Raw genomic sequence first — 27,538 nt, forward strand, 5'->3', positions numbered from 1 at the left:
TCGTTTTGATGCAGATAGATGAGGTTTATTGTAGGGGAAAGAGGAGTGCAGGGAAGCCTTTCCATGTTGAGCAGCTTCAGAAAGGTGAACAATACATTTTGTGCAGAAGAGTGAAATGACAGATGAATGAGGAGTAAAATGAGACAAGGCATAAGTACACAGAGAATGACAGCTTCTCAGGAAAATGGAAGCATCATAAATCTTGCAGACCTGAGGAATATTCAGAGATACATCAAAGAATGAGCAGTGAATTTGGGATCCCTTGAATTTTGGTCAGAATGCCTTCAGGTTGGCTTGAAAGAAAGGAAGCAAAAAACTCCATATCTAAGAGAGTTGGAGGGAAACCTGAGAGGTGCTTTGAGCAGGCAGGTGTAGGTATGAGTGACAGATGTGATGATCCAGTCTGCTCTTGTTTATCTGGATGGAGAGGCTCAACATTTCTGGCACCAAAACCCATACAATCATCACCTGTGAATCTATTTTGTGCAATTCGGGTACCGTTCTGTTCCATTCCTGTGATGATCATGTTCCCATTCAATGAAGGGGTGATCTTGTTCCGGGATTGTAAAGAAATGAGCATGGTTGCATCAGTGGTGGCAAATGAATTTCAGACCAAAGTTGAGGAAAGCTAAAACCTGAGGACCCTCCATATCTCTGCTCCGGTTTGTTGCTCAGGAGAAATGGGGATGTGCCAACTTCCAAAATTGATATGGGGACTCGAACAGACAGAAGAGGAGTCAGGTATGGTCCAGTGGGATAGCGATAATCCTCATGAATTGTAAATCTAAAGGGCAGATATATTCTCCCTGATGGGATCACTTCCATCACTCTGATGTTGATAGATGACTTTCCAGTCGAGAAAAAATCTGGGGGAAACGGGAGTGGAATCATTTAAGCTTGTGAATGTTGACGTGCACTTTAATACTTGTTTGATTTCCATTATTATTATTCAATTTATAACCTGATCTTCCTCCGAGAAGGAGACCAGGGCAGTAACAAAAACACGAAAAGCACCCTAAAACATATGAAAACAAAACATCTTAAAAAACACATTGAAACAGCTTTAAAAATTAATCAAATCCAATCTTATTTTAAGAAGATACCCAGCTTTAAAAATATTTTGAAAAGCAATTCCAAGACAGACTCAGACTAGGAAGGTATCTATGTAAGAGGCTTGTTGAAAGTGGAAGGTCTTCAGTAGGTGCCGAAAAGATAACAGAGACTGCGTCTGTCTAATATTTAAGGGAAGGGAATCCCAAAGGGTCGGTGCCACCACACTAAATGTCTGCTTCCTATGTTATGCTGAACAGACAGCAGCAAGGGCAAGGCAAGATTGCACTAGAGGAGGGAGCTCTTTGGCATTCACTGGATGGGGGTGCGGTGTGGTGGGGAGCAAGGAGGTATATTGGTAAAGCGTTGGAGCCTCTCTTTTCCTTCCTGTGCAAGGGTGTGTTGTGAAGTATCACAGGAGTGGAAACTGGTGACATTTCAGATTGAGACCCACAGGGGTTCTCCTGGATGGAAAATGTAATACTTTTCAAGTCTGTACAACAGGATTCAAAGGGAGTAAGTAGGGGTGGTGAAGGTTGCGGTTGGCAAAGGTCACCAAAAGACATCACCTTTCATACACCTCCAATGTTGACGGGTGGAGTCTGCTCTCCAGCATGGATTTCTGAGAAGACATCCTCGTCATGCTGGCAGAGATCGCTCCCCCAACTGACCTGTGTAAGGGAAAGTGGGTGGGGGGGTAGAAACACAGTACCTCCCATTTTAAATGTGGGGGCATCTGAGTCCAGCTGGAGATGCGCTGTTAAAGGTTCAGTCCAACTCGGACATGTGAAAGCCTCACTTGAATCACCCCATTCCTCTTGCAGAGCATGCAGTGCACAGAACTGATGCCCACCTGTCATCATGAATTTCTTGCCCCTGGATTAGGTCATAAACTAAGGATAAAACAAATCCATCACACTGTTCCTGCAACAATCATATTCTTACATTTTCATTTTCATGTCCTATGGCAAGGGGAGGGGGTGCAGCACATACCTGCCTCACAACACACATGCTCCAATGGTGATTTCTACTGCTCCTCTTTCCATTCATCTAGGGCATGCCTGCAAACTCACTTCTCTTCCTCTGATTTTCTTGCTTCCCTCCACCTAGCCTTTGGCCAGTTCCCTCCCCTCCAGCGCCTGCTCTGGAAACCCCCATTCTCTGGAATCCGAGTCAGAAATGACTTTTTGCAGAACCATTGGCTGTGTGTTCATCACCTGTGGCTAATAATGTGAATCCCATCAGGTGTTCATTGTAGCTGCAAGAACACGGTGACTAAGTTTCCCTACATTAAATTCAATGGGGCTTACTGCATGGTTGAATGGGTTTCAGATTGCATCTTGAGGCAGTGTAAAAAGCCTCCTGCTTAATATTGGAAGGTGAGGGAGATATCAAATGGCTAAATTGTGTCAGCAAATGCTAAAGGGCAGGAAGGCAGGGGTCTCAAAGCATGTCTTGCTTTTACAGAGAGATTAGGGCTGCCTCTCCGTGATGGGTTCCTTTCAAAATGCCTCCTGTATTTTTGGTTGACTCTGTGATGGAAATATGTATATATATATATAAATATATATATGCAGTGATCCTCAGTGGTCTGAGCTGCGTGTGTGCCAGTAAGTGTTTTTATGTAAATAGCAGGCTTTTACCCTGCATTTCGACCACTGAGATATGACTTAGCACATTGAAAAAGCTACGTTATAGAAATGCATAGTAGATAGGAAAAGTATACCTAGTTCTAACTAACTAACTAAATTGGAGGTGCAATGCCCAGACTTGGGTATTGCCCTCATGGCTCAGGAGAGAGAGCAAAGTCAAAGATCTCTCCTCTCTCCTCGGACAGTTGAAGAAGAAGACAAAGGAAGGAGGGGCAGGTCAGCTTCCCTGAGTATATCAGTTTAGAATGGAAGGAAGTTTAGTAGAGAAGAGCACAGGTAAAGGTAGGCAAACCTAGTCAGCTGCAGGACCCTAACTCTCTCTCCCTTCTAGAATACAAACAAAAGAACCCAAACAGGAGTTGCTCTTGCCCCACATCCAGCAACTCCTTTATTTTGTAGAGCAGAAACAGCCTCCTAATACACCACTCTTTTACCATCAAAGATTTTCCTTTGCTTGTTGTTTGGAAGATGCAAACTGGAGCGCTCTGTGCCCACATAAAGGAAACTTCCATATCGCTTGCAGATATTCCTAGATTGACAGTGAAATCCTACCTATGCCTACTCAGAAGCAAACCTCATTGAGTTGAATGGAGCTTGCTCTAGGTAGGGATGCCCATTGCTAACAACGGATTTGATGCCGCTGGATCAGGTCACACACCCAGGTAGAATGAAACATATCACACTGTTCCAGTGATCATCATGTTCTTCCATTTTTACGGTGAGCCACACCAAGTCTGTCAGTCGAATCTCAAAATACCCTAGTTTTCTCATTTGCCTCTTCCCAAATTCAATTTCCCAATCTAATATTCCAAACAAATATGATGTAGAGGCACAGAGTGCCTTCACATCCTTTTCTCAGAAAGGATTTATGAAAGACAATTTACCAACAGCAGGAAAAGGTGAGCCCCCAAAATCATGGGACGCCAAAAGACACTGGTGGAAATAACTGAAATGGTGAGAGCATTTATACTATTTCCCGACTTCCATATATTGCATCAGCACTGTTCTTAGAAAACATTTGGATCATTAAGGTATTAAAATCTTAAGAGCACACTGGAAATCCAGCCCAAGACAAGATTGGGACAGGATACAGCATCAACCTGTCTGCTGTAATTAACAACCTAATTGATAGTATTTTAATAGGAAAATGTGACATTCTTTTCTTTGATTATATCCCATTGCTGGTGTACCATTTCAAGATGCTGAATGACACTCCAAAACACTTTAGCTATATAGTTTCATTAAAAATAAATGTGCCTGTAGGAAGTCCTTAAAATGCCAACTCAGGATGTCGATATCAGGACGTTGCCAGGAGGCTGTTGCTATCCTTAACCGAGAGGGAGAGTGGCACTGTGCCATCACTGAACTTCCACCACATCTGAATCTCTCAGTTAGCAGCAGTGGCTCCATGTAGGAAGCCAAGTGAGCAATGGCACGTCACTCTGTCCCACCAAGTGCTACTGGAGTTAAGTCTTCCCCATCCAATGGAGACCTCCCACAAATCTTTGCAGAGATGGAGGTGTACTCCTGGAAATTTAGTAGTACTGTGTCGTACAGAGAGATGCAAAAATCTGTCAGTTATGTTTCCCTCCATTTCTCATTTTTCCAGTCTTAAATTCACTTCTCCAGGTTTCAACAGTAACAAAAATTCCCAAACATTTTCCTGTGAATTTCTCCAGTTGACACTAATGTACACAATTTTGCAAGAGATTCCCTTCGCACAATGCATATTTGCATGTTATTTTCTTGCATGTATTCATTTTGATGACAGTTTCCCTTCACATAATTGGTATTCGTAAAACACTGGTTGGTTAGACTGCATAGAAAAGAACACAGAGAAGTGGGGATTTTGAAATATGGCCGTGTTTCAGTTCTCATATCATTTTGGAAAATGTGAATTTGATAAATTCAGCATTAAAGGTGAATTGAGTTGAGTTTCTCAGCCATCCCTAGTCAGAGCTTGGAAAAGTTGCTGGCCGGGGCTGATGGGAGTTGTAGTTCAAAAAAGTAACTTTTCCAAGCTCTGTCCCTAGTCCTGTTCACTTTAGTCTTGTCCTTTCCCTTTGTCTCTGCTCAAAACATTTTGGATCACAAGGACTCTAAAAACTAAGGAAGAGAAGGCTTCCAATTTCCCCCCTTTTCCCCCTTACGCTAATTGGCAAGTTACAGGAACCCTGTGCCATCATGCATCTAGCATGACTTCTTCAATAATCTCCTGTATGTCCCCACCTTCCTTCCAATACCGGAGGAAACTGGTGAATACCAACAGGTGAGATTGATATATCCAAAATCCATCATTGTAAGAGAAATGGACAAATAAAACCATCATCATCAACAACAACAACAAAACAACCTAGATCAGATTGAAAATCAAGGTACCATTGAAGATCTTGTTCTAACGGCATCTGCTAAAAATCTTGCAGATATTTCTGGCACCTTCTGGTCTTGGTCTGCATAAGTAAAACCACATCACAGTTAGTTGAAGGCCCTGGGAAGGATAATGTTACGGCACGTGCTCTTGGGAGCCTGAGTGTGTGAACTTGCCACCCACATGGCCCATGAAACACACCTCCTTGAGAGGAGGGGTATCTTTTGCTAGGGATAAAAACAAGCAGGTTGCCCTGAAAAGTGACTGAATGGTGCGTATATAACCCCCAAATGCAGATCCAAACCAGAGTAAAGCAAAGCTTTCTTTTATTGAGAAAAAGAGAAGGATAGCATTACAAAGTTACTTTTGTGAGTGGCAGCATTAATCATTAATATCCTAACCCATTCATAACTTTAAACTAAACAGATCAAAGAACCCTATTACTATAAAGAGTGACAGGTAGGAGAGATCAGGGCCGGCTCCAGGCATGCGGGGGCCCTTGTGCATCAGCTTGTCGTGAGCACCGGTGGGTGGGTGGGTGTGCGCACGCACACACACCCTGTGCCCCCTACCTGTCTAGTCTTTACCATTGCCCTTAATGAAGATGGCGGCCCTGGTTTCCCTACGGGGAATGAAGCCTCCACCACCATCTTTGTTGATGGCACACATGCGTGCTATGCGCACAGATCTCTCCCATCGATTAAGAAGGCGGCAGCGGCTTCAGTACCTTAGGGAAGCTGTGGCCACCATCTTTATTAAGGGCAATGCTAAAAAGCCGGCTGACAGGTAAGGGGGGGCATAGGGGGGCGTGGATCACGGAAGGGGAGCAGAGAGCCCCTCAAGGACCGCTCAGGGGCTCCTGTAGATCCAGGGCCCTCGGGCCAGTGCCCAACCTGGCCGCTCTTTAGAACCGGCCCTGGGAGAGAAGACCTATCCTAGACCCGGAATGGGCAGATGAATGCAGCTGGAGAGAGGTGTAAGAGCTCTGAACCAAAACCATGAAAAAATCTCTTATTCTCAAGGTTTGCACCGAGACCCTGACTCTCTCCTCGGATCTCTCCCTGCAGTCCTGCCTTGAGAGTGTTGTTTTAGAGTGTGGCTATATGTGTTGGAGCGCAGACCACCATTGCCCCCCCTTCTCCTCTCCTTCTCAGCTTCTTTTCCTAGATTCAAGCCTCCGTCTTAAAAATACTTTTTCTCTCTTCCCCTCCTGCCATGGAGGGGTCTGAGCATCTGGTGAGTTTGTGGTGTGTGTGTGTGTGTATGTTTCTTGCTGACCCTGAAAAACTTAGGCTACTTTCTTTGGACAATAGGACTATTCTACTGTGCTGGAGGGAACTCTGCCAAGGAGAACATTTATCCAGTCGCTCTTAGTTAATTTTTGTTTCTTAACGCTCCCTTGTTCTTTGCACAACACCTCTGGATCACATAACCACCCATACCATTCTGTGTGTGTGTGTGTGTGTGTGTGTGTGAGAGAGAGAGAGAGAGAGAGAGAGAGAGTGGGGGTGGGAGTTATAGTTCCCGACCTTGAACCTCCTGGGTTCCACTTGAACCAAAATGGAGTTAGGCTATCAAAAGTAACAATAACAACAGTGGAGTAATCAGCTCACTTCTCAAATCTCTAAGGAAAGGACAGAATACCATTACATGGGCTACTGTTCCAACACTACCAACTCTACATGGGCATACACCATTTTACAGTGGAATTCTTCTACAACGCCCTTTTAATATGACTGATGATAATCTGTTCAATCTTGCTCTAGGAAAAGCTCTTTTACATTTAATTCATTCATTAATTTTGTAAATACGGTCCCAGTGAATTCAGATGACTAAGCGGAAAACTGTTACACTATGGGCAGAAATTTCTTATAGCAGCCAAATTGCTTTGTTGTTCAATGTCATAGAGGTGCTCTTTTATGAGAACTCTTGCTTTGTTAGCCCCTAAGATTGCTGCGGTGTTAAACCATAAGAGCAAAGCCTTAAGGAGATGCCAAGTATGTCTGCACTCTGCAGAGACATGGACCCGGACAAGGCTGAGTTGGCAAACACCACACCCTCCACGTGAAACTTTGCAGTCATCCAGCAGTTGTTATGGCTCTGAAGCAGCAAGGACAACATGAATGATGCTCAAAAGTCATTGACGAGAACGCCGAGACTCCCAAAATGAAATAGAACACAAAAGGTACTTATCTCTTAGTTCAAAATGAAAGGGAATGTTCTTGGAACCCAATCTATGGGACTCCCAGCAACCTGGGCTGTAATTGCAGAGACGCTAATTAGTATGATTTAAGCTGGATGCATGCAAAGTTTGCACTTTGGGAGGGTGGATCAAGCTGCCGGAGGTCTGAAAGAAAACATATCAAAATCTCTGCCCCAGAAGATCTTCTTAACACTGTTATTCACCAACCCTTTTCTCCAGAATCTCTGAGAGACGACCATGTCTGCACTTTTCACCCTCTCCTGGAGGAACTGCTAGAAACTTTTCCTCTTTTTTAAAAAAAATAAATAAATACATGAATAAATATTCCTTCCATGAAAACCATGGATCTAGTTGAAATTTGTCGTGCTTAATCCACTCTGGTCAGAAAGTGGCAAACAGAAGCTCTAAAAACAGTTTAGAATATCATACAAACAGAAGTAAAACACTGATATGTTACCAAAATGCAGAGAATGTCCCCTTGTCATCCCTTCATAGAGCTCTGAATATTCCTCAGGCCTGCAAAAGTGATGATGCTTCCAGTTTCCAGGCAAGGACTGACTTGCTTGCATATCTTTGCAAAAATTTATAATGGTGGAAGACCATTCACATGAGCTACCCTTGACCCTGGGATGCAACCCTAACCACAAGTGAGAATCATGTCACGGCTTGTTAATCCACTCATCCAGTAGTGTAGTGGCAAATTCGGAACTGCTGGGTCCCTGCATGATAGTCACAGCCACACCCCTCCCTCTGCCCCTTTTTTGCTGCTGCGTTGAGAATGAGATCCTTGTTCATGCCTTCTCCCACATCAACAAACGCTGTAGGAGCCAATCAGCATGAAAGGAGAGAGTGTTAGCTACTGAAGAAAGTCTTCAGAGAATTGGTGACATTCAAGTGGTGGACATCTTAGAAGGGCTGGTGTGAGACTGAATCAACTTACTTGGGTGTGAGTTCATTTGTAACAGCTAAAGAAATTGGTTAGGAAGGTTAATGCTGACATCTAATCAGACTCCCATGTGAAAATTTGTTTTTAATTGTGCATTGACACACCAGAATAGAAGGGAATTAGGGTGTGAAATCTGGAATAGGACACCGATGCACAATTCAACTTTCTATAAAAATAAATGGGAAAGTACAGAAATTATTTTTGGAGGCGAAGCATCTTAAAATTATTTATTTGAGTTTTTTTTTCAGAAAAACACCACAATATAACAATATTGGAAAGGTGTCGCTTGAAATAATTGAAAGGAGACACAAGAATGACCATGGGAACATAGGATTTATAGTCTCATATATGACCACGGGAATATATTATTAAGAACATGGATTCTGCTATACAGAAAAAATATGGACTACCTATGTAATGAGAAATTTCTATCAGAAATCAGGATTAAGCTAGGACTGGGGAGGGCTGCTATGAGAGAACTAGAAAAGGTCCTGATATGCAAAGATGTATCACTGAACAAGTCAGGATTATTTAGACCATGTCATTCCCAATTTTTATGTATGGATGTGAGAGTTGGACTGTGAAAAAAGCAGATAAGAAAAAATTCAACCCATTTGAAATGTGGTGTTGGAGGAGAGCTTTGTGCATATTATGGACTGCAAAAAAGATAAAGAATTGGGTGTTAGAACTAATTAAACCCGTGCTATCACTAGAAGCTAAAATGATGCAACTGAGGTTATCATACTTTGGACACATAATGAGAAGACGTGATTCACTAGAAAAGACAGTAATGGTGGGAAAAACAGAAGGGAGTAGAAAGAGGAAGGCCAAACAAGAGATGGATGGATTCCATGAAGGGATCATAGTATAACATCCTGCCTTGAGTTTCTGAAAGAGCAATCTCAGCACCATCACTGCACATAAATAGTTATACTCGCCCAATATTAACACAAACTCAGTATTTTGCATACAAACATTCTGTATGCATTTGTCAATGGTTCTTGTCACCAAATGTGGAAAATTCCAGTTCATCTTCAATGGTCTCAAATGCAGAACAGCTGAAATTATCCTCTAGTTTCAATAACCTGCATATTTGAAAGTCACCACCATCCTATTCCAAAGGGTTCATCAAACCTGTTCATTATTTCTCAAGAAATTATTATTGTTAAATTTTCTACCTCTGCCTTCCAGAGAGAGCCGAGGAAAGCAAACAATAGACAGAACACACACAAAAAACACTGAAAACATCTCAAAAACAATATATAATAAAATCATATTAAAATATATTTTAAAAAAGAAGTAACTATCTATAAAAACAATTTTAAAAGCATTTCCAACACAGACACAGTCTGGGATAAGGTCTCTACTTAAAAGGCTTGTTGAAAGAGGAAGATCTTCAGTAGGCACTGAAAAGACAACAGAGATGGAGTCTGTATAATATTTAAGGGGAGGGAATTCCAAAGGGTCGGTGCCACTACACTCAAGGTCCACTTCCTATATTGTGCAGAGTGGACCTTTGGATAACTTGGTGTCTGCATGAGGCCCTCACCTGCAGAGCGCAGTGATCAACAGGATATGTAAGGGGTAAGATAACCTTTCAAGTAACCTTGTCCCAAGTTGTGTAGGGCTCCGTACACCGAAACCAGCACCTTGCTTTTAATTTCTTCATGTATCCTGGCAACTACAGCATCAAAACGATTGAACCCTTGACCCATGAATCTTTGAACTGGGTTTGAAATATTTTCAATTTCATTTGCACATGACCTTCCTGTCCTCTAAGAGTCAGCAGAATAATATGCATGTCTCTTCAAAAGTGATTCCCACAGAGTTCAGTGGGAACAACACACCTCTCTATATATGAAGCCACCTCTCAGCAATCCTGGGTTTCTTCCTTGTCACTGCAAACGCTGTATCACCTGTATGTCCCTCAGGGACACAGCTACCTTCAAAAGCAATAGGACAAGCAGAACATGTTACATCAAGCCCAAGGTCACCCTGAGCTAGGAGCCAAATCCTGAAAGAACCTATATGTTAGGAGACAGATCCTAGGAGAAGGAAGCCTATAGAAAGCTAGTTTTCAACACCACCCTAGCAGGAAAGCTTCAGGGGACACTGTAAACAAGGCTAAATTCCACTCGGAGAGAAGGGGGAAAAGGAAACTCCACCGACACATACAGGGAGAGAGTCAGCTCAGTCCTTGCTAAAAAGGGCAGCTTCAGCCTTCCTGAAACACAACCACAAGCTCTGTTTCCCTAGGTTAAATAAAGGTCAGGCTGTTCTAGGTGGGAAAACAACAAACAAAAAAGACTTGCCTGGAAGGTGCAGCCCCTTGCTTAGATTAAAAGCAGCCAAAAGCTTAAACAGCCCTGCCCCTCGCTCAGGAAGGAAGCCTGCCTTCCTGCCTTCAAAGGAAGGAAGCCTGAGATAATCCTAAAGAGGTAAGCCCCAGCTGATAGTTGAGCCATCAGCCTCAAGTAACACATCATTGGCTGGCAGCAGTAGCTGGGAGGAACCAGCCACACATATAAAGTCAGAGCACCCTAGCGAGGGAGCCTGCTCCATGAGCTAGAGGGAGCCCCAGCTGACGAAGCATCAAGGCCCCAGCTGACAAAGCATCAAGGCGAGTTAAGCAGCAGAGCGAAAAGAGGGTAAGTAGCTCCCATTTATTCCATTATTTAATTGAAGTAAAACAGCTCAGAGCAATAAGTAATAAGGGCAGCCCAAGGTCACCCTGAGCTAGGAGCCAAATCCTGAAAGAACCTATATCTTAGGAGACAGATCCTAGGAGAAGGAAGCCTATAGAAAGCTAGTTTTCAACACCACCCTAGCAGGAAAGCTTCAGGAGACACTGTAAACAAGGCTAAATTCCAGTCGGAGAGAAGGGGGAAAAGGAAACTCCACCGACACATACAGGGAGAGAGTCAGCTCAGTCCTTGCTAAAGCGTCAAGGCCCCAGCTGACAAAGCGTCAAGGCGAGTTAAGCAGCAGAGCGAGTTCGGCAGCAGGGCGAGGAGGCCAGGGCCCCCCACTGTGCCCGTCTGTTCCCTGACCTCAACTAAACCGCAGTCTCCAACCCATTGATGTAATAAACCTTAAACAAAACTATGCAGGTAAGAAGCCAACAGGGGTGTGGGGGCTTTCCAGTGTTTTGCACCGCCTGCAGCATGTACGACTATCTGCCTGTTGGACAGCAGTCGTGGGTGTGCTCTCGGTGCAATGAGCTCCTGGCTCTCCGGGAACGACTTCATTTCCTTGAGGCCAAGGTGGCGGACCTGGAAAAGCTGAGAGTGGCAGAGAGGTGTGCGGAGGAGGCCTTCAGGGACGTTATAGCTGTGTCCCACTCCAACGATGATAGCTCTCCTGCTATCATGGAGAACGATGGTCTCGGGGAAGGAGAGCATCCAGCTGAGGAAGAGGGAAACGATCCCTTAGAAGGGACCCATTCCTTGGGGATGAGCAGCTATCCTCTCGTGCCGAGGATATACAGGGGGTGGAGGGATCCTTGTAGTGGGTGATTCGATCATTAGGAACATAGACAGTGGGGTGTGTGATGGGCGTGTAGACCGCAAGGTGTTTTGCCTGCCTGGTGCGAAGGTTGCGGATATCGCCCGTCGTTTAGATAGTTTGGTAGACAGTGCTGGGAAGGAGTCAGTGGTCGTGGTGCACGTTGGCACCAACGACATGGGGAAATGCAGCCGTGAGGTCCTGGAAGCAAAATTTAGGTTGCTAGGTAGGATGCTGAAAGCCAGGACCTCCAAGGTGGCTTTCTCTGAAATGCTACCAGTTCCACGCGCAGGACCAGCCAGACAGGCCCAGCTTCGCAGTCTCAATGCGTGGATGAGACGATGGTGTCGGGTGGAAGGGTTTGGATTTGTTAGGCACTGGGGAACATTTTGGGACAAGCCGGGCCTGTACAACAGGGACGGACTCCACTTGAACCAGAATGGAACCAGACTGCTGGCACTTAAAATTAAAAGGTAGCAGAGCAGCTTTTAAACTGACTGAGGGGGGAAACCCGACAGGAGCTGAGAAAGGTCCGGTTCGGAATAAACCTCCCCCCTGGGATAAAGACCAAAGAAATGATGAAATTTTAAAAGGGGTAGGCCTAGAAGTAGGCATTGTGAGAGCAGGGGCACAGGATATAAATTCAGAAGAGCAAAATTACCACAGGCCTAACCACAAGTGCCAAAGACACTTGAAGAGAGACACTGCTCACAAGTGCCTGTATGCTAATGCTAGGAGCCTCCGAACCAAGATGGGAGAACTGGAGTGCTTGGTCTTAGAGAAGAGCATTGATATAGTGAGCATAACGGAGACCTGGTGGAATGGAGAAAACCAGTGGGATACGGTTATCCCTGGATATAAACTATATCGGAAGGACAGGGAAGGACGTATTGGTGGCAGAGTCGCTCTATACGTGAAAGAAGGCATTGAATCCAGCAAGCTCGAAACCCCAAAAGAGGCAGACTCCTCCACAGAATCGTTGTGGGTGGTGATACCGTGCCCCAGGAGGGACTTAATACTGGGAACGATCTATCGTCCCCCTGATCAAAATGCTCAGGGAGACCTTGAGATGAGATATGAAATTGAGGAAGCATCCAAACTAGGAAAGGTGGTAGTAATGGGTGACTTCAACTACCCGGACATAGACTGGTTGCATATGTGTTCCAGTCATGACAAAGAAGCAAAGTTTCTAGATATTCTAAATGACTATTCCCTAGATCAGTTGGTCATGGAACCGACCAGAGGGATGGCAACCCTGGACTTAATCCTCAGTGGGACCGGGACCTGGTGTGAGATGTAAGTGTTGTTGAACCGATTGGGAGCAGTGACCACAGTGATATTAAATTAAACATACATGTAACTGGCCAATTGCCAAGAAAATCCAACACAGTCACATTTGACTTCAAAAGAGGAAACTTCACAAAAATGAGGGGATTGGTAAAAAGAAAGCTGAAAAACAAAGTCCAGAGGGTCACATCACTCGAAAATGCTTGGAAGTTGTTTAAAAACACTATATTAGAAGCTCAACTGGAGTGCATACCGCAGATCAGAAAAGGTACCGCCAGGGCCAAGGAGATGCCAGCATGGTTAACGAGCAAAGTCAAGGAAGCTCTTAGAGGCAAAAAGTCTTCCTTCAGAAAATGGAAGTCTTTGTCCGAATGAAGAAAATAAAAAAGAACATAAACTCTGGCAAAAGAAATGCAAGAAGACAATAAGGGATGCTAAAAAAGATTTTGAGGAGCACATTGCTAAGAACATAAAAACCAACAACAAAAAATTCTATAAATACATTCAAAGCAGGAGACCATCTAGGGAGACAATTGGACCCTTGGATGATAAGGGAGTCAAAGGTGTACTAAAGAACGATAAGGAGATTGCAGAGAAGCTAAATGAATTCTTTGCATCTGTCTTCACAGTGGAAGATATAGGGCAGATCCCTGAACCTGAACTAACATTTGCAGGAAGGGATTCTGAGGAACTGAGACAAATTGTGGTAACGAGAGAGGAAGTTCTAAGCTTAATGGACAATATAAAAACTGACAAATCACCGGGCCCGGATGGCATCCACCCGAGAGTTCTCAAAGAACTCAAAGGTGAAATTGCTGATCTGCTAACTCAAATATGTAACTTGTCCCTTGGGTCCTCCTCCGTGTCTGAGGACTGGAAAGTGGCCAATGTAACGCCAATCTTCAAAAAGGGATCCAGAGGGGATCCCGGAAATTACAGGCCAGTTAGCTTAACTTCTGTCCCTGGAAAACTGGTAGAAAGTATAATTAAAGCTAGATTAACTAAGCACATAGAAGAACAAGCCTTGCTGAAGCATATTCAGCATGGCTTCTGCAAGGGAAAGTCCTGTCTCAGTAACCTATTAGAATTCTTTGAGAGTGTCAACAAGCATATAGATAGAGGTGATCCAGTGGACATAGTGTACTTAGACTTTCAAAAAGCATTTGACAAGGTACCTCACCAAAGGCTTCTGAGGAAGCTTAGCAGTCATGGAATAAGAGGAGAGGTCCTCTTGTGGATAAGGAATTGGTTAAGAAGCAGAAAGCAGAGAGTAGGAATCAACGGACAGTTCTCCCAATGGAGGGCTGTAGAAAATGGAGTCCCTCAAGGATCGGTATTGGGACCTGTACTTTTCAACTTGTTCATTAATGACCTAGAATTAGGAGTGAGCAGTGAAGTGGCCAAGTTTGCTGACGACACTAAATTGTTCAGGGTTGTTAAAACAAAAAGGGATTGCGAAGAGCTCCAAAAAGACATCTCCAAACTGAGTGAATGGGCGGAAAAATGGCAAATGCAATTCAATATAAACAAGTGTAAAATTATGCATATTGGAACAAAAAATCTGAATTTCACATATACGCTCATGGGGTCTGAACAGGCGGTGACCGACCAGGAGAGAGACCTCGGGGTTGTGGTGGACAGCACAATGAAAATGTTGACACAGTGTGCGGCAACTGTGAAAAAGGCAAATTCCATGCTAGCGATCATTAGGAAAGGTATTGAAAATAGACTTCCGGGAAGGGTGACTTAGCCTGTGCCTGCTTTTGAGACGGGCTCCTGCCTCAAAAGAAGCTTATTCAGATATATCAGTCAGATTTTTTCTTTTTTTGACTGATTAAACTTCTCCCGGGTAGGGAGAAACGAAGAGATTAACCTCAAAGCCTATTTTTGTTGGGACGACCAGATCTCATTAATTTATGGGACGAGGTCCAGCCGACGAAGGTGGGACGGATTTTTAACAACAAGCTCTATCTGGAAAAGCGAACGTTCATCTTATCTTCTAAGAGAGAACGCACTAACAGGCAAGCACCCTTCTTTCTATATTTTTCTTTTACTTGACTTAAATTGTTGCTGTTTAAAAGAGATTTGCCAGATTGATCGGTTTTTGACATCTCACTGGGGAGCCATAACTTCTCTCTGCTACTCACTAATTAATAGCTTATCTCTGTTTTTGTTGCAAAAAGCTGTCCTGGATTTGCATTCTAAAGATATACACAGAAGAGGGATTTCTATTCCAGATTTTTATTTTGAAGAATATTATATTGTCTGAGACTACTCTCTTTTTGGTCTATTTTATTTTGACGAATCTGTTTTCTGACGACCGCCATTAATTGTTTCGATCCTGGGAACTGCATTTTGTTTACTTTAGCATGGAGAGATAAGGCTGTCTGCTCTGTTTATACTGTGATGTCACCAAGTTTGGAGTATTAACCCAATTGTTGCTGAAATAAGAAGTGGTTTTCCTATATTTTTCTTTTAAAATGGCAATTAAGAAAGTGGCTGAGAAGCTGGAAATAACTATGTTTCAGAAAATAATGGATGAGATTGAGATAACGAAACAAAACCTGCGACAGGGTTGTAAGGAGCTGAAAATTGAATTGAGTAAAATGAAGCAGGAGATTAAAGATATAGGGGTCCCTGTCAGAGAGGTGACCCTGGAAGGGGTCCCTGTGAGAGAGGAGACCCCGGAGATTGGAACAAACGTGGAACAGGAAAAAGATTTGGAGTCTATGGACTTTAGAAACAAAATTTATTGTTTGGAGACACAGGAGATTAAAGACATAGGGGTCCTTGTGAGAGAGGAGACCCTGGAGACTGGAACAGGGGTCCCTGTGAGAGAGGAGACCCTGGAGACTGGAACAGGGGTCCCTGTGAGAGAGGAGATCCCGGAGATTGGAACAAACGTGGAACAGGAACAAGATTTGGAGTCTATGGACTTTAGAAATAAAATCTATTGTTTGGAACTCAATGTTATCTCTGAAGAAATTAATGAAGATTCTAGAGATAAAGTTATCAATGGCCTGGATAATCTTCTGGACTGGAATGATGTGATGGAGCCCAATATAGAGAAAATCTATGGAATTAACTGCAGCCATGTGACAATGGAAAAACTTTCAAGAGATGACCCAGTGTATTTTGAAAAAAAGAACAGAGATATGATTTTACAGCAGTATTTCAGCAACCTATTCAGAATGGATGGCAAGAAAATATTTGGGATAGAGGTAATTCCCATCAGACTCTTACTATATGACTATGGTTTTGACAGCAAGATTATTATGGAATACTGATAATGGAAGATTGGATACTGAAATTACTGGACTTAACAAGACTACTGAAGATGGAAGATGGAAAATGGAACTATAGGGATAATAGAACAATGGCTACTGAAATTACTGAACCTAACAGATTCTGATGTGATGGATTAATTGAAATGTTTATCTTGACTATGGTTATGACAACAAGATTATCATAATTAGTAATGAGATGGATTAATCGATATGCTTATCTGGAAAAAAAAATTGATAGATATATTTCTTAAAGAATTGAAACCTCTCTTTGACTTTTTGTGGAAAGAATAAAGTAATGTTTATGAGATTTGATGATTAAGTAAGATAACTACTGGAGGAAAGTGATTTTATAATATGACTTAAGAGACAGGATTGTTATATATTATAGACTTATAACTGATTTGATCTTTGACAAATGGGAAGTCAATATTTTACTCTTTATTTTTTATTTTTGTTTTTTTTTTTTCTTTTCTTTTTTTCTTTTTGTTTAACTATTTTTGATTTTGTTTTTTGTCTTTGAATGTTTTATGATTTTGTCTTGTATGTTTTATGAAAATTTGAATAAAAATTATTGAAAAAAAAAAAAAAAGGAAAGGTATTGAAAATAAAACAGCCGATATCATAATGCCGTTGTATAAATCTATGGTGCGGCCGCATTTGGAATACAGTGTACAGTTCTGGCCGCCTCATCTCAAAAAAGATATTATAGAGTTGGAAAAGGTTCAGAAGAGGGCAACCAGAATGATCAAGGGGATGGAGCGACTCCCTTACGAGGAAAGGTTGCAGCATTTGGGGCTTTTTAGTTTAGAGAAAAGGCGGGTCAGAGGAGACATGATAGAAGTGTATAAAATTATGCATGGCATTGAGAAAGTGGATAGAGGTGACTTCCGGGAAGGGTGACTTCGCTTGTGCCTGCTTTTGGGACGGGCTCCCTCCTCAAAAGAAGCTTATTCAGATATAAATCAGTCAGAACATTTTTTTTTTGACTGATGAAATTTCTCCCGGGCAGGGAGAAACGTAGAGATCAACCTCAAAAGCCTGTTTTTGTTGGGAGGACTGGATTTCATTAATTTATGAGATAAGGTCCAGCCAACAATGCCGGACGGACTTCCGAACAAGCTCTATCTGTATAAGCGATACGTTTATCTTTTCTTTAAAGAGAGAACGGACTAACAGGCAAGCACCCTTCTTTCTATTCTTTTTTTTACTTGGTTTAAATTGTTGCAGCAAAAGGAGATTTGTCAGATTGATCGGCTTTGGAAAACTTCTGGGTGAGCTATAACTCTTCTCTGTTATTCACGAAATTAACAGCTTATCTCTGTTTCTGTCGCAAAAAGCTGTCCTGGAAGTGCATTCTAAAGATAATAAACAGAAGAGGGATTTCTATTCCTGATTTCTATTCCGAGGAATATTATATTGTCTGGGACTATTCTCTTTTTGGTCTATTTTATTTTGACGAATCTGCTTCTTCATGACGCCACTAACTGTTTTGATGCTGGGAACTAAATTTGTTTTGCATTCTTGAACATAGAGAGATAAGGCAGGTTGCTCTGTTTATACTGTGATGTCATCAAGCCTGGAATATTAACCCAATTGTTGCTGAAATAAGAAGTGGTTCTTCTTTATTTTTGTTTTGCTTTGTTTTCGTGGTTTTAAAAATGGCAATCAAGAAAGTGGCTGAGAATCTGGAAGTAACTATGTTTCAGAAAATAATGGATGAGATTGAGATAACGAAACAAACCCTGCGACAGGGTAGTAAGGAGCTGAAAATTGAACTGAGCAAAATGACGCAGGAGCTTAAAGAAATAGGGGATCCTGTGAGAGAGGAGAATGAGATCAGAGATGAGAAAAGAAAAAATAAAGGGAAGATACAAGCCCTGGAGATTGGAACAAATGTGGAATTGGAAAAAGATCTGGAGTTTATGGATTTTAGAAATAAAATCTACTGTTTGGAATTTAACGTTATCTTTGAAGAAATTAATGAAGATATTAGAGATAAAGTTATCAATGGCTTGGATAATCTTCTGGACTGGAATGATGTGATGGAGCTTGATATAGAGAAAATCTATGGAATTAACTGCAGCCATGTGACAATGGAAAAACTCTTAAGAGATGAGCCAGTGCATTTTGTAAAAAAGAAGAACACAGATATGACTTTACAACAGTATTTCAGCAACTTATTCAGAATGGATGGCAAGAAAATATTTGGGATAGAGGAAATTCCCATCAGACTCTTATTATATGACTATGGCTACAACAGCAAGATTATTATGGAATACTGATAATGGAAGATTGGACACTGAAATTACTGGACTTAACAGGACTATTGAAGATGGAAGATGGAACTAATAGGGATAATGGAATAATGGCTATTGAAATTATTGGACCTAACAGATTCTGATGAGATGGATTAATCGAAATGTTTATTTGGACTATGGTTATGACAATAAGATTATTATAATTATTAACGAGATGGATTAATTGACATGTTTATTTGGAGAAAAATTGATAGATATATTTCTTAAAGAATTGAAACCTCTCTTTGACTTTTTGTGGAAAGAATAAAGTAATGTTTATGAGATTTGATGATTAATTAAGATAACTACTGGAGGAAAGTGATTTTATAATATGATTTAAGAGACAGGATTGTTATATATTGTAGACCTATAACTGATTTGATATGTGAGAAGTGGGAAGTCAACATTTTATTTTTTTTTGTTTAATCATTTTTGTTTTGTTTTGTTTTTTGTCTTTGAATGTTTTATGATTTTGTTTTCTATGTTTTATGAAAATTTGAATAAAAATTATTGTAAAAAAAAAAAGAGAAAGTGGATAGAGGAAAGTTCTTCTCCCTCTCTCATAATACTAGAACTCGTGGACATTCAAAGAAGCTGAATGTTGGAAGATTCAGGACAGACAAAAGGAAGTACTTCTTTACTCAGCGCATAGTTAAACTATGGAATTTGCTCCCACAAGATGCAGTAATGGCCACCAGCTTGGATGGCTTTAAAAGAAGATTAGACAAATTCATGGAGGACAGGGCTATCAATGGCTACTAGCCATGATGGCTGTGCTCTGCCACCCTAGTCAGAGGCAGCATGCTTCTGAAAACCAGTTGCCGGAAGCCTCAGGAGGGGAGAATGTTCTTGCACTCAGCTCCTGCTTGCGGGCTTTCCCCAGGCACCTGGTTGGCCACTGTGAGAACAGGGTGCTGGACTAGATGGGCCACTGGCCTGATCCAGCAGGCTCTTCTTATGTTCTTATGTTAAACAGAACGTCACCTGCAGGTCCTGAAATATCCCTGAGTCATCGAATGCAAAAGACCAAGACGTCTTTCCATGAGGATTTTTTCTTAAAAAAATGGAAAATTGCTGCAGAACTGTTGTGAACTAAATGTAAGATTAGAAAAATGAGAAACTCAGAGGACCATCATTGACAGAATCTTCAATCCCTATATATGAAAAATCTCAGAATGTTTCCAGAAAATACTTTCTCAGGTTTTCCCCCCCCTCAGCTCAAGTTTGAACATCTTAGCTAGCTGAGCATTCCATACCCTGGAACACCATTCCTCTGAATTCTATCATCACATATATGCTGATCATAGTATAAGATCCTGCCTTGGTTTCTGAAAGAGCAATCACAGCACCATCACTGCACATCAAATGTTATACTCTTGTGTTGGGTTAGCGGGACAGACTGGGGATTCTGTTGGTGTACCGCCCACCCCGCTGCCCAACAGTCTCCCTAGCTGAGCTGACGGAGGTGGTCCCGGGTGTACTGTTGAGATCCCCCAGACTGTTGGTAGGCAAGTCTAGCCACCTGGAGGACCCTAACTCTCTCTTCCTTCTGGAATACAAACAAAAGAACCCAAACAGGATTTGCTCTTGCCCCACTTCCAGCAACTTCTTTTTTTTTTGTAGAGCAGAAACAACCTCCTAATACAACACTCTTTTACCTTTGCTTGTTGTTTGGAAGATGCAATCTGGACCGCCTTGTGCCTGCATGAGGGAAGCTTGCATATCCCTTGCAGATATTCCTAGACTGGCAGTGAAATCCTACCTATGCCTACTCAGAAGCAAACCTCATTGAGTTGAATGGAGCTTGATCTAAGTAGGGATGCCCATTGCTAATAATGGACTTGATGCCACTGGATCAGGTCGCACGCACAGGTTGAATCAAATGAATCACACTGTTCCAGTGATCAGCATGTTCTTCCGTTTTCTCGGTGGGTCACACCTAATATGTGAGTCGAATCTCAAAATACCCTAGTTTTCTCGTTTGCCTCTTCCCAAATTCAGTTTCAAATACCAAAATCCCAAGCAAATATGCTCCAGAGGCACAGAGTACCTTCCCACCCTCTTCTCACAAAGCATTTATGTAAAGACAACTTACCAACAGCAGGAAAAGATGAGCCCCAAAAACTGCAGCAAGCCAAAAGACACTGGTGGAAATAGCTGAAATGGTGAGAGCATTTATACTGTTTCCCGACTTCCATATATTGCGTTAGCACTGCTCTGAGAAAACATCCGGATCATTATAATTTTAAGAGCACATTGTAAATCCAGCCCATGACAAGATTGGGACAGGATACAGCATCAACCTGTCTGCTGTAATTAACAACCTAAATTATAGTATTTTAATTGGAAAAAGTGACATTCTTTCCCTTGAAGTTATGCCATTGTTGGTGTACCATTTCAAGATGCTGAATGACACTCTGAAGCACTTTAGATATATAGTTTCATGAAAAGTAAATGTTCATCTAGAAAGACCTTAAAATGCCAACTGTGGATGTCGATATCAGGACGTTGCCAGGAGGCTGTTGCTATCCTTAACCGAGAGGGAGAGTGGCACTGTGCCATCACTGAACTTCCACCACGTCTGAATCTCTCAGTTAGCAGCAGTGGCTCCATGTAGGAAGCCAAGTGAGCAATGGCACGTCACTCTGTCCCACCAAGTGCTACTGGATTTAAGTCTTCCCCATCCAATGGAGACCTCCCACAAATCTTGTGCAGAGATGGAGGTGTACTCCTAGACATTTAGTAGTACTGAATGATATGAAGGAGGGAAATCCCTCTAAATGCTTTACAAAGAATATAAAATATAAACTGAAATCAGAGCTTGGAAGTAACTCGTTATATTTAACGAGTTACTTATAATTCGTTACAATTTTAAGTAACGAGTGGGTAATTCCATTACATTTGGCAAGTAACGGAACGACTAGTAATTTCCCTACTTTTCAGCTGCAACTCTAACGTTTCCACGTTAGGTTGCACGTTACTTGGGGGCGGGAACAAGGGGAAGTCAGCTCCTGGCTGTGATTGGTGAACACAAGACATGTGCCTCGCACTGATTGGACCTCTGCGCAGACTCTCTCTTCCCTCGTGATCTGTGTTAGGATGCACGAGGGAAGAGGTGAATAGGCTGAGAGGACAAAATGGACGCCGGAGGAAAAAGCCAGGGCAAGGACAATGGAGGAGAAGGCAGCAGCAGAATGACGAAGAGCTGTGGAGGTGAGTGACAATGATTTGTGTGTGTGTGTGTGTGTGTGTGTGTGTGTGTGTGTGCCCCCCCGCAGCACCTTCTGCCTACTCAGAGCAGAGTAGGAACTTTGGCCTAGAGCTTGGAAAAGTTACTTTTTTGAACTACAACTCCCATCAGCCCTAGGCAACGTGGCCACTGGATTAGGCTGATGGGAGCTGTAGTTCACAAAAGTAACTTTTCCAAGCTCTACGCTTCCTTCCCCCCTTTTTGAACTCTCCCCCTTGTTCCCATGCATACATGTGTGCTGTATTTATCCAGACAGAGCACTCCTGCCTTTTAAAATGCCGGCTAGCTTTTTATTGTATATTTATTTGAACTCCATCTTTCTTTTTATTTGTATTTTTGTCCTGTTTAATCACAAGACTGAATTGTATGTGGGACAAAAACTGTCTCAGTAATAATAATAATAATAATAATAATAATAATAAAAATAAAACATCATTAGGCGTATAAGAAATGGCTTAAGGCTGATTTTTTTGTTCTTGGCAGAGATGAGGTGAGAAGTAGGGTCCTTGCAGCTCCTCCTCTCAGTCCCCCAGCTCTCAAACTCATGTTCTGTGAGAAAGAGAGAGATTCCCAGTCCCAGAGAGAGACAACTCCTGTAAACCCCATTGTCATTTGAATTTGGCTAATGAATGCTTTATTCTTTCATCAGAACTTTAGCAGTAGTACTAAAATATTAATAAAAAAGAAAAGGGAAAGAAAAAATACTTTACATACAACATTCAGCTGTATTTGCTAATTATAGATATAGATATAAAAGATAAACGGCATTTTGTCAAAAGTATTTTTGTCTACATTTTATACCTCATCCTTGGTTTTCCAAGCTTGGCATGGAATGCTTCTCATACAGAATTAATTGGAAATGCTGCATATTTATTATCATAATCATCATATTCAAAATAAAAAATATATGTACCGCCTTCAAGTTGATTCCAACTTATGGTGACCCTATGAATAGGGTTTTCATGAGGCTGAGAGGCAGTGACTGGCCCAAGGTCACCCAGTGAGCTTCATGGCTATGTGGGGATTTGAACCCTAGTCTCATTTTGTTCTCACAACAACCCTGTGAGATAGTAGATTAGACTGGTCCAGGCAGGGTTATTCAGTGAGCAAAACTGATGCAAATAGGATCTCTTTTAATTGTGCTATCAACCTGCTTACTTCCACTCTGACTGGGGGATCTTGCAGCATGAGGAAGAGATGGGGGCACATCACAGCTGAAGTTCACCCATATAGGAGCATTATCTCTTGTTTATTACAGAGACGCCTGTTGCAGGTTTTGCTGCTGAGAGCAGCAGTCAGTTAGTGCGGCTACTTGAGTCACAGCTTGTTGATCCTGAGGAGGCAAAACTAGAAAGTGAGGTTCAGAAAGGAGGCCCTGTGCATGAGGAGGAGGAGGGCATGAAGCAGTGCCAGTTGCCCACAGCCACATCTGCAGAACAGCAAGTACCATGGTTTGGCTTTGAGAAAGCTTGTACATTTGTGAGCCAGAGTGGGGAAAATGTTGTGGTACGATGCAATTACTGCCTTCCAAGGATCAAAAATCTGAGATCAGCTGTTTCCTCCTCATCCAATGTGAAGAAACATTTTGAGGTAAGCCTTTGTCATGCTGGTCCTCAAAGAGTGTCCATTGTCTATTTATGTTTAAATTGTGAAGTTCCTCTTCCATTTTTTCTTGGATTCATGCTTTGTTCTTCTTCCTCAGAGGGCACACCCTGAGAAGCTGAGAGCAATTGAAGAAGCAATAAAGGCAAGGAGACGTGGCCTTCCTGAACCAATGCATGACACCCCTCCTCCCAAAATGCTGAAGCAGCAGCAGACAACCCTTGAGAGGTGGGGATCTGGCAGGGAGCCTGTCACCCAGAGCAATCTCGACAGGAGAATCATTGATTTCATTGTAGAGGAGACATTACCACTTCAGACTGTGGACAAACCATCACTCATTAATCTGGTTCGCATTGGACTCCCCAAAGATCTCACCATCATATGTGCCAAGACTCTGAGAGACAGAATTGAGAAGAGAGCATGCCACATGAGAGAAACTCTTGCAAACCGAATGGGTGCTGTGGCATATATAGCAACCACTGCAGATTGTTGGACCAATGGCAAGAAGAGTTACTTTGGGGTAACAGCCCACTGGATCAACCCAACTACCCTGAAACGTGAGGTCGGGGCCTTGGCTTGTAAGCGTCTGAAGGGGCGCCATACATACGATGTCCTTTCAAAAGCACTGCATGATGTACATGTGCAGTACAGGATCCACAACAAAGTTATGTGCACTACTACAGACAATGGCTCCAACTTTGTGAAAGCGTCCAGAGTTTTCATGGCCAAAGAACCAGTGGAAGCTGCAGGCACCAGTGACGATGATGGTGATAACCAGGAGGAGGAGGAGGCTGAGGTGGAGTTTGTGCCTATCTGTGAGATCCTGGACACAGGACCTGAGGCAGAGGAAGAAGCTGCAGACTCAGGAGAGGATTTTGTTTTACCACCACACCAGAGATGTGCTAGCCACACCCTCAACCTTGTGGCAACACAAGACATAGAGGCCATGCTTTCTGACTCCTCCAAAAGTAGTCTTCTTGGTCCTTTCAAGAAACAGTTTCGTTCCTTGATGGGAAAGTGCAGCAAGTTGTGGTCCAAGCAGAACCAGTCAGCCCAGATTGCTGAGTATATCCATGCGCAATGTGGTGTGTATCTGAAGGTACCGAATAAGACCAGGTGGAATTCCACCTTTGATGTGTTGAAGCAACTACATGAGCTCCTGTCAACTGTGCCACTAAAAATGCATGCCATAATGGACCGCTGCTCCTTGTCCAGGATCACAGCTGCTGAGATTGAAGTGGTACAGGAATACACAGAGATTATGGAGCCACTAGCCCAGTCCCTAGATATCCTGCAACGGGAGAACGGCATGTTCATGGGGTATTTGCTACCAACGCTCTGCAATCTGGACCGCAAGTTAGAAGGACTGGAAAACAAACCTGAGAGGTACACATACTGTTTTCAGCTGCTGAGAGGTGTGCGCGAAGCCCTAAGAAAGCGGTTTGCAGCTATCTGGGAGGACAAGAGGCTTCTTCTGGCAGCCTGCCTACACCCTCGCTTCAAACTAGATTGGCTGGAATCGTGTCAGGCCACCACCCATACCAACAAGTAAAAACATTAGGGAAGCCCTTTGGGTGGATTACTCCAAGGGAAATGTTGTCTCAAGGGAGGCATCAGAGGGCTTAAGGTGGTAGGCAGGGGCTGGTCCTTTTCTTCCTGGGGCTCCTCATCACAACCTTGGGTTGCTGCAGGTAATCCTTAAGGGTCTGCTGTGCTGCCCCATGAGTGTGGTGACTTGGTCACCTTCCTACCTTCCATGTCATCATCCACAGGCTCAGGCTGGACCCTGAACCAGGGGACATGACAAGCATCAGGAAATGAAGAGCAGATGATGGTTTCCTAACATATATGTGTTAACATATCCTCTCTCTTTCTTAGATACACAATGGAAGCCTTGCTGAAAGCTGAAATAAAGATGGGTGTACTTAATGAGGACAGTGATCAGTCTTCAGATAAAGACCAGGAAGGAGATGACTTAGAAGATGACTTCTTTAACTTTCTGCCCCAGGGCAAGAAGTCAGCAGTGGACACTGCTGAGGAGGAACTGGTGAGGTACCTGAGGTCTCCCAGCAGGGAAGTGTCATCACTCCATGGCTTTCCACGTGTGCTGCGGTGTTTTTTGCAGCACAACACAGGCATGCCTTCAAGCGCCGCAGTAGAACGCCTGTTCAGTACTGGTGGCAACGTAATGACTGTAAAAAGACATTCCTTGTCTGACATGCTCTTTGAGCATCTTGTTCTTTTGAGACATAACAGAAACATATTATAAAAGCATTTCAAGTGTAAAATTTGATTTCAAGAGTTGGGGTATCTTCATTGCTTGGGGGGATGTGAGATTCTGTTATGCCATTATGTTAATCTTATGGATAATTTTTTTTATTCTACTACCCCCTGTGTGTGTGTTTATTTTTAATATTGTTTTAGGCTTCTTAGATGTGCAGCAGCCAAGGCCAGCACCTTGTAGGAGTTTTTTTAAAAAAGTAACTGAAATGTAATTGTAGTGATTACTTTTGAGAAAAAGTAAAGTAATCAGTTACTTTCAGAGCAATTGTAATTGTAACGGCAATTACTACTTTTTGGGGCCAAGTAATTGTAACTGTAATTTATTACTTTTTAGAAGTAATCTTCCAAGCTCTGACTGAAATTCTCAATCAAAGTCAACATTTTTGAATGTATAGTGTGCTAGAGTTTCACATTATTAAAACAAGACAGTGCCTTAGCCCTCCCCCGCACTCTCCTACCACCTTTTGCCCTCATGCCCCACTTTTTTTGAGGGGAAGGGATGTTTACAACATTTTCATTTCTGACGCTCAGTCGTTTGGCATGTTTTCCAGTGTTAGTGTTCCTTTGCTCAGATAAGTGTTAAGTTTTGGTCCTCTGAAAATGGTTCTGTTAGGGGAAAGTGCGCAAATAAATAAATATATGAGTCAAAATTACATATGAGTTCCTGCTGGGAGGAAGGGCGGAATATCAACCAAATAATAAATAAATAAATAAATAAATAAATTAAAATGTGCTCATTAGGAGAAATTTGCACTAATATACAGGAGAATTTCCATGAGGACTTTTTTTTTTAAGAAATAGAAAATTGCTGCAAAAATGTTGAGAACTAAATGTAAGGTTGGAAAAATGAGAAACTCAGAGGACCAAAACTGACAGCATTTTCAATCCCTCTATATGAAAAATCTCAGAATGTTTCCAGAAAACGGCTTCTCAGAATGATTGCCTCAGCTCAAGTTTGAACATCTTTGTGCACTGGCTGAGCATCCATACCCTAGAACATCACTCCTCTGAATTCCACCACCACCTACATGCAGATCATGGTATAAGGGCCTGCCTTAGGTTTCTGAAAGAGCAACCACACCACCACCACTGCACATACAATGTTATACTCGCCCTATGTTAACAGAAACTCTGTATTTTGCATGCGGACAATCAGTTTGCATTCGTCCATGACTTTTGTCAGCGAATGGGGAGAATTCCAGTTCATCTAAATGGTCTCAAGTCACCTGGTCCCAAGCTGTGTAGGGCTTTGCACACCAACACCAGCACCTTGTTTGTTATTCCTTCATGTATCCTGGCAACTACAACATCAAAACCATTGAATCCTTGACCTGTGAATCTTTCAAATATTTTCAATTTCATTTGCAGATGACCTTCCTGTCCTCTAAGAATCAGCAGAATAATAGGCATCTCTCTACAAAAGAGATTCCCACGGTGGGAATGTGTATATATACATACACTTACCTAGAGTAGGAAGAGCAGATATTCCGGAGACAAGAGTTGGTGAATGACACTGTTAAGAAGACCTTCTGTGGCAGTGACTTTTATATGTTTTCTTTCAGACCTTCGACAGCTTGATCCCCCCTCCGAAAGTGCAAACTTTGCACGCATCCAGCTTAGATCATACTAATTAGCGTCTCTGGAACCACAGCCCAGGCCGCTGGGAGTCCCATAGATTGGGCTCCAAGAACATTCCCTTTGATTTTGATCTAAGAGATAAGTACCTTTTGTGTTCTATTTCATTTTGGGAGTCTCAGCATTCTCGTCAATTACTTTTGAGCATCATTCATGTTGTCCTTGCTGCTTCAG

At 42.5% G+C, this 27,538-nt stretch overlaps 1 long non-coding RNA gene across 1 annotated transcript; it reads right to left on the reverse strand.

Moving 5' to 3' along the window:
- LOC133382433 (uncharacterized) lies at positions 1-27,298 on the reverse strand. The gene is made up of 2 exons (XR_009761956.1): positions 27,194-27,298; positions 1-866 (listed from the first exon to the last, which is right to left on the reverse strand). It is a non-coding gene; the product is annotated as an uncharacterized LOC133382433 (long non-coding RNA).
- Positions 27,299-27,538: the final 240 nt, after the last annotated feature.

The sequence above is a fragment of the Rhineura floridana genome, chromosome 3 (genome assembly GCF_030035675.1).
Source record: "Rhineura floridana isolate rRhiFlo1 chromosome 3, rRhiFlo1.hap2, whole genome shotgun sequence".
NCBI classification, from domain to species: domain Eukaryota; kingdom Metazoa; phylum Chordata; class Lepidosauria; order Squamata; family Rhineuridae; genus Rhineura; species Rhineura floridana.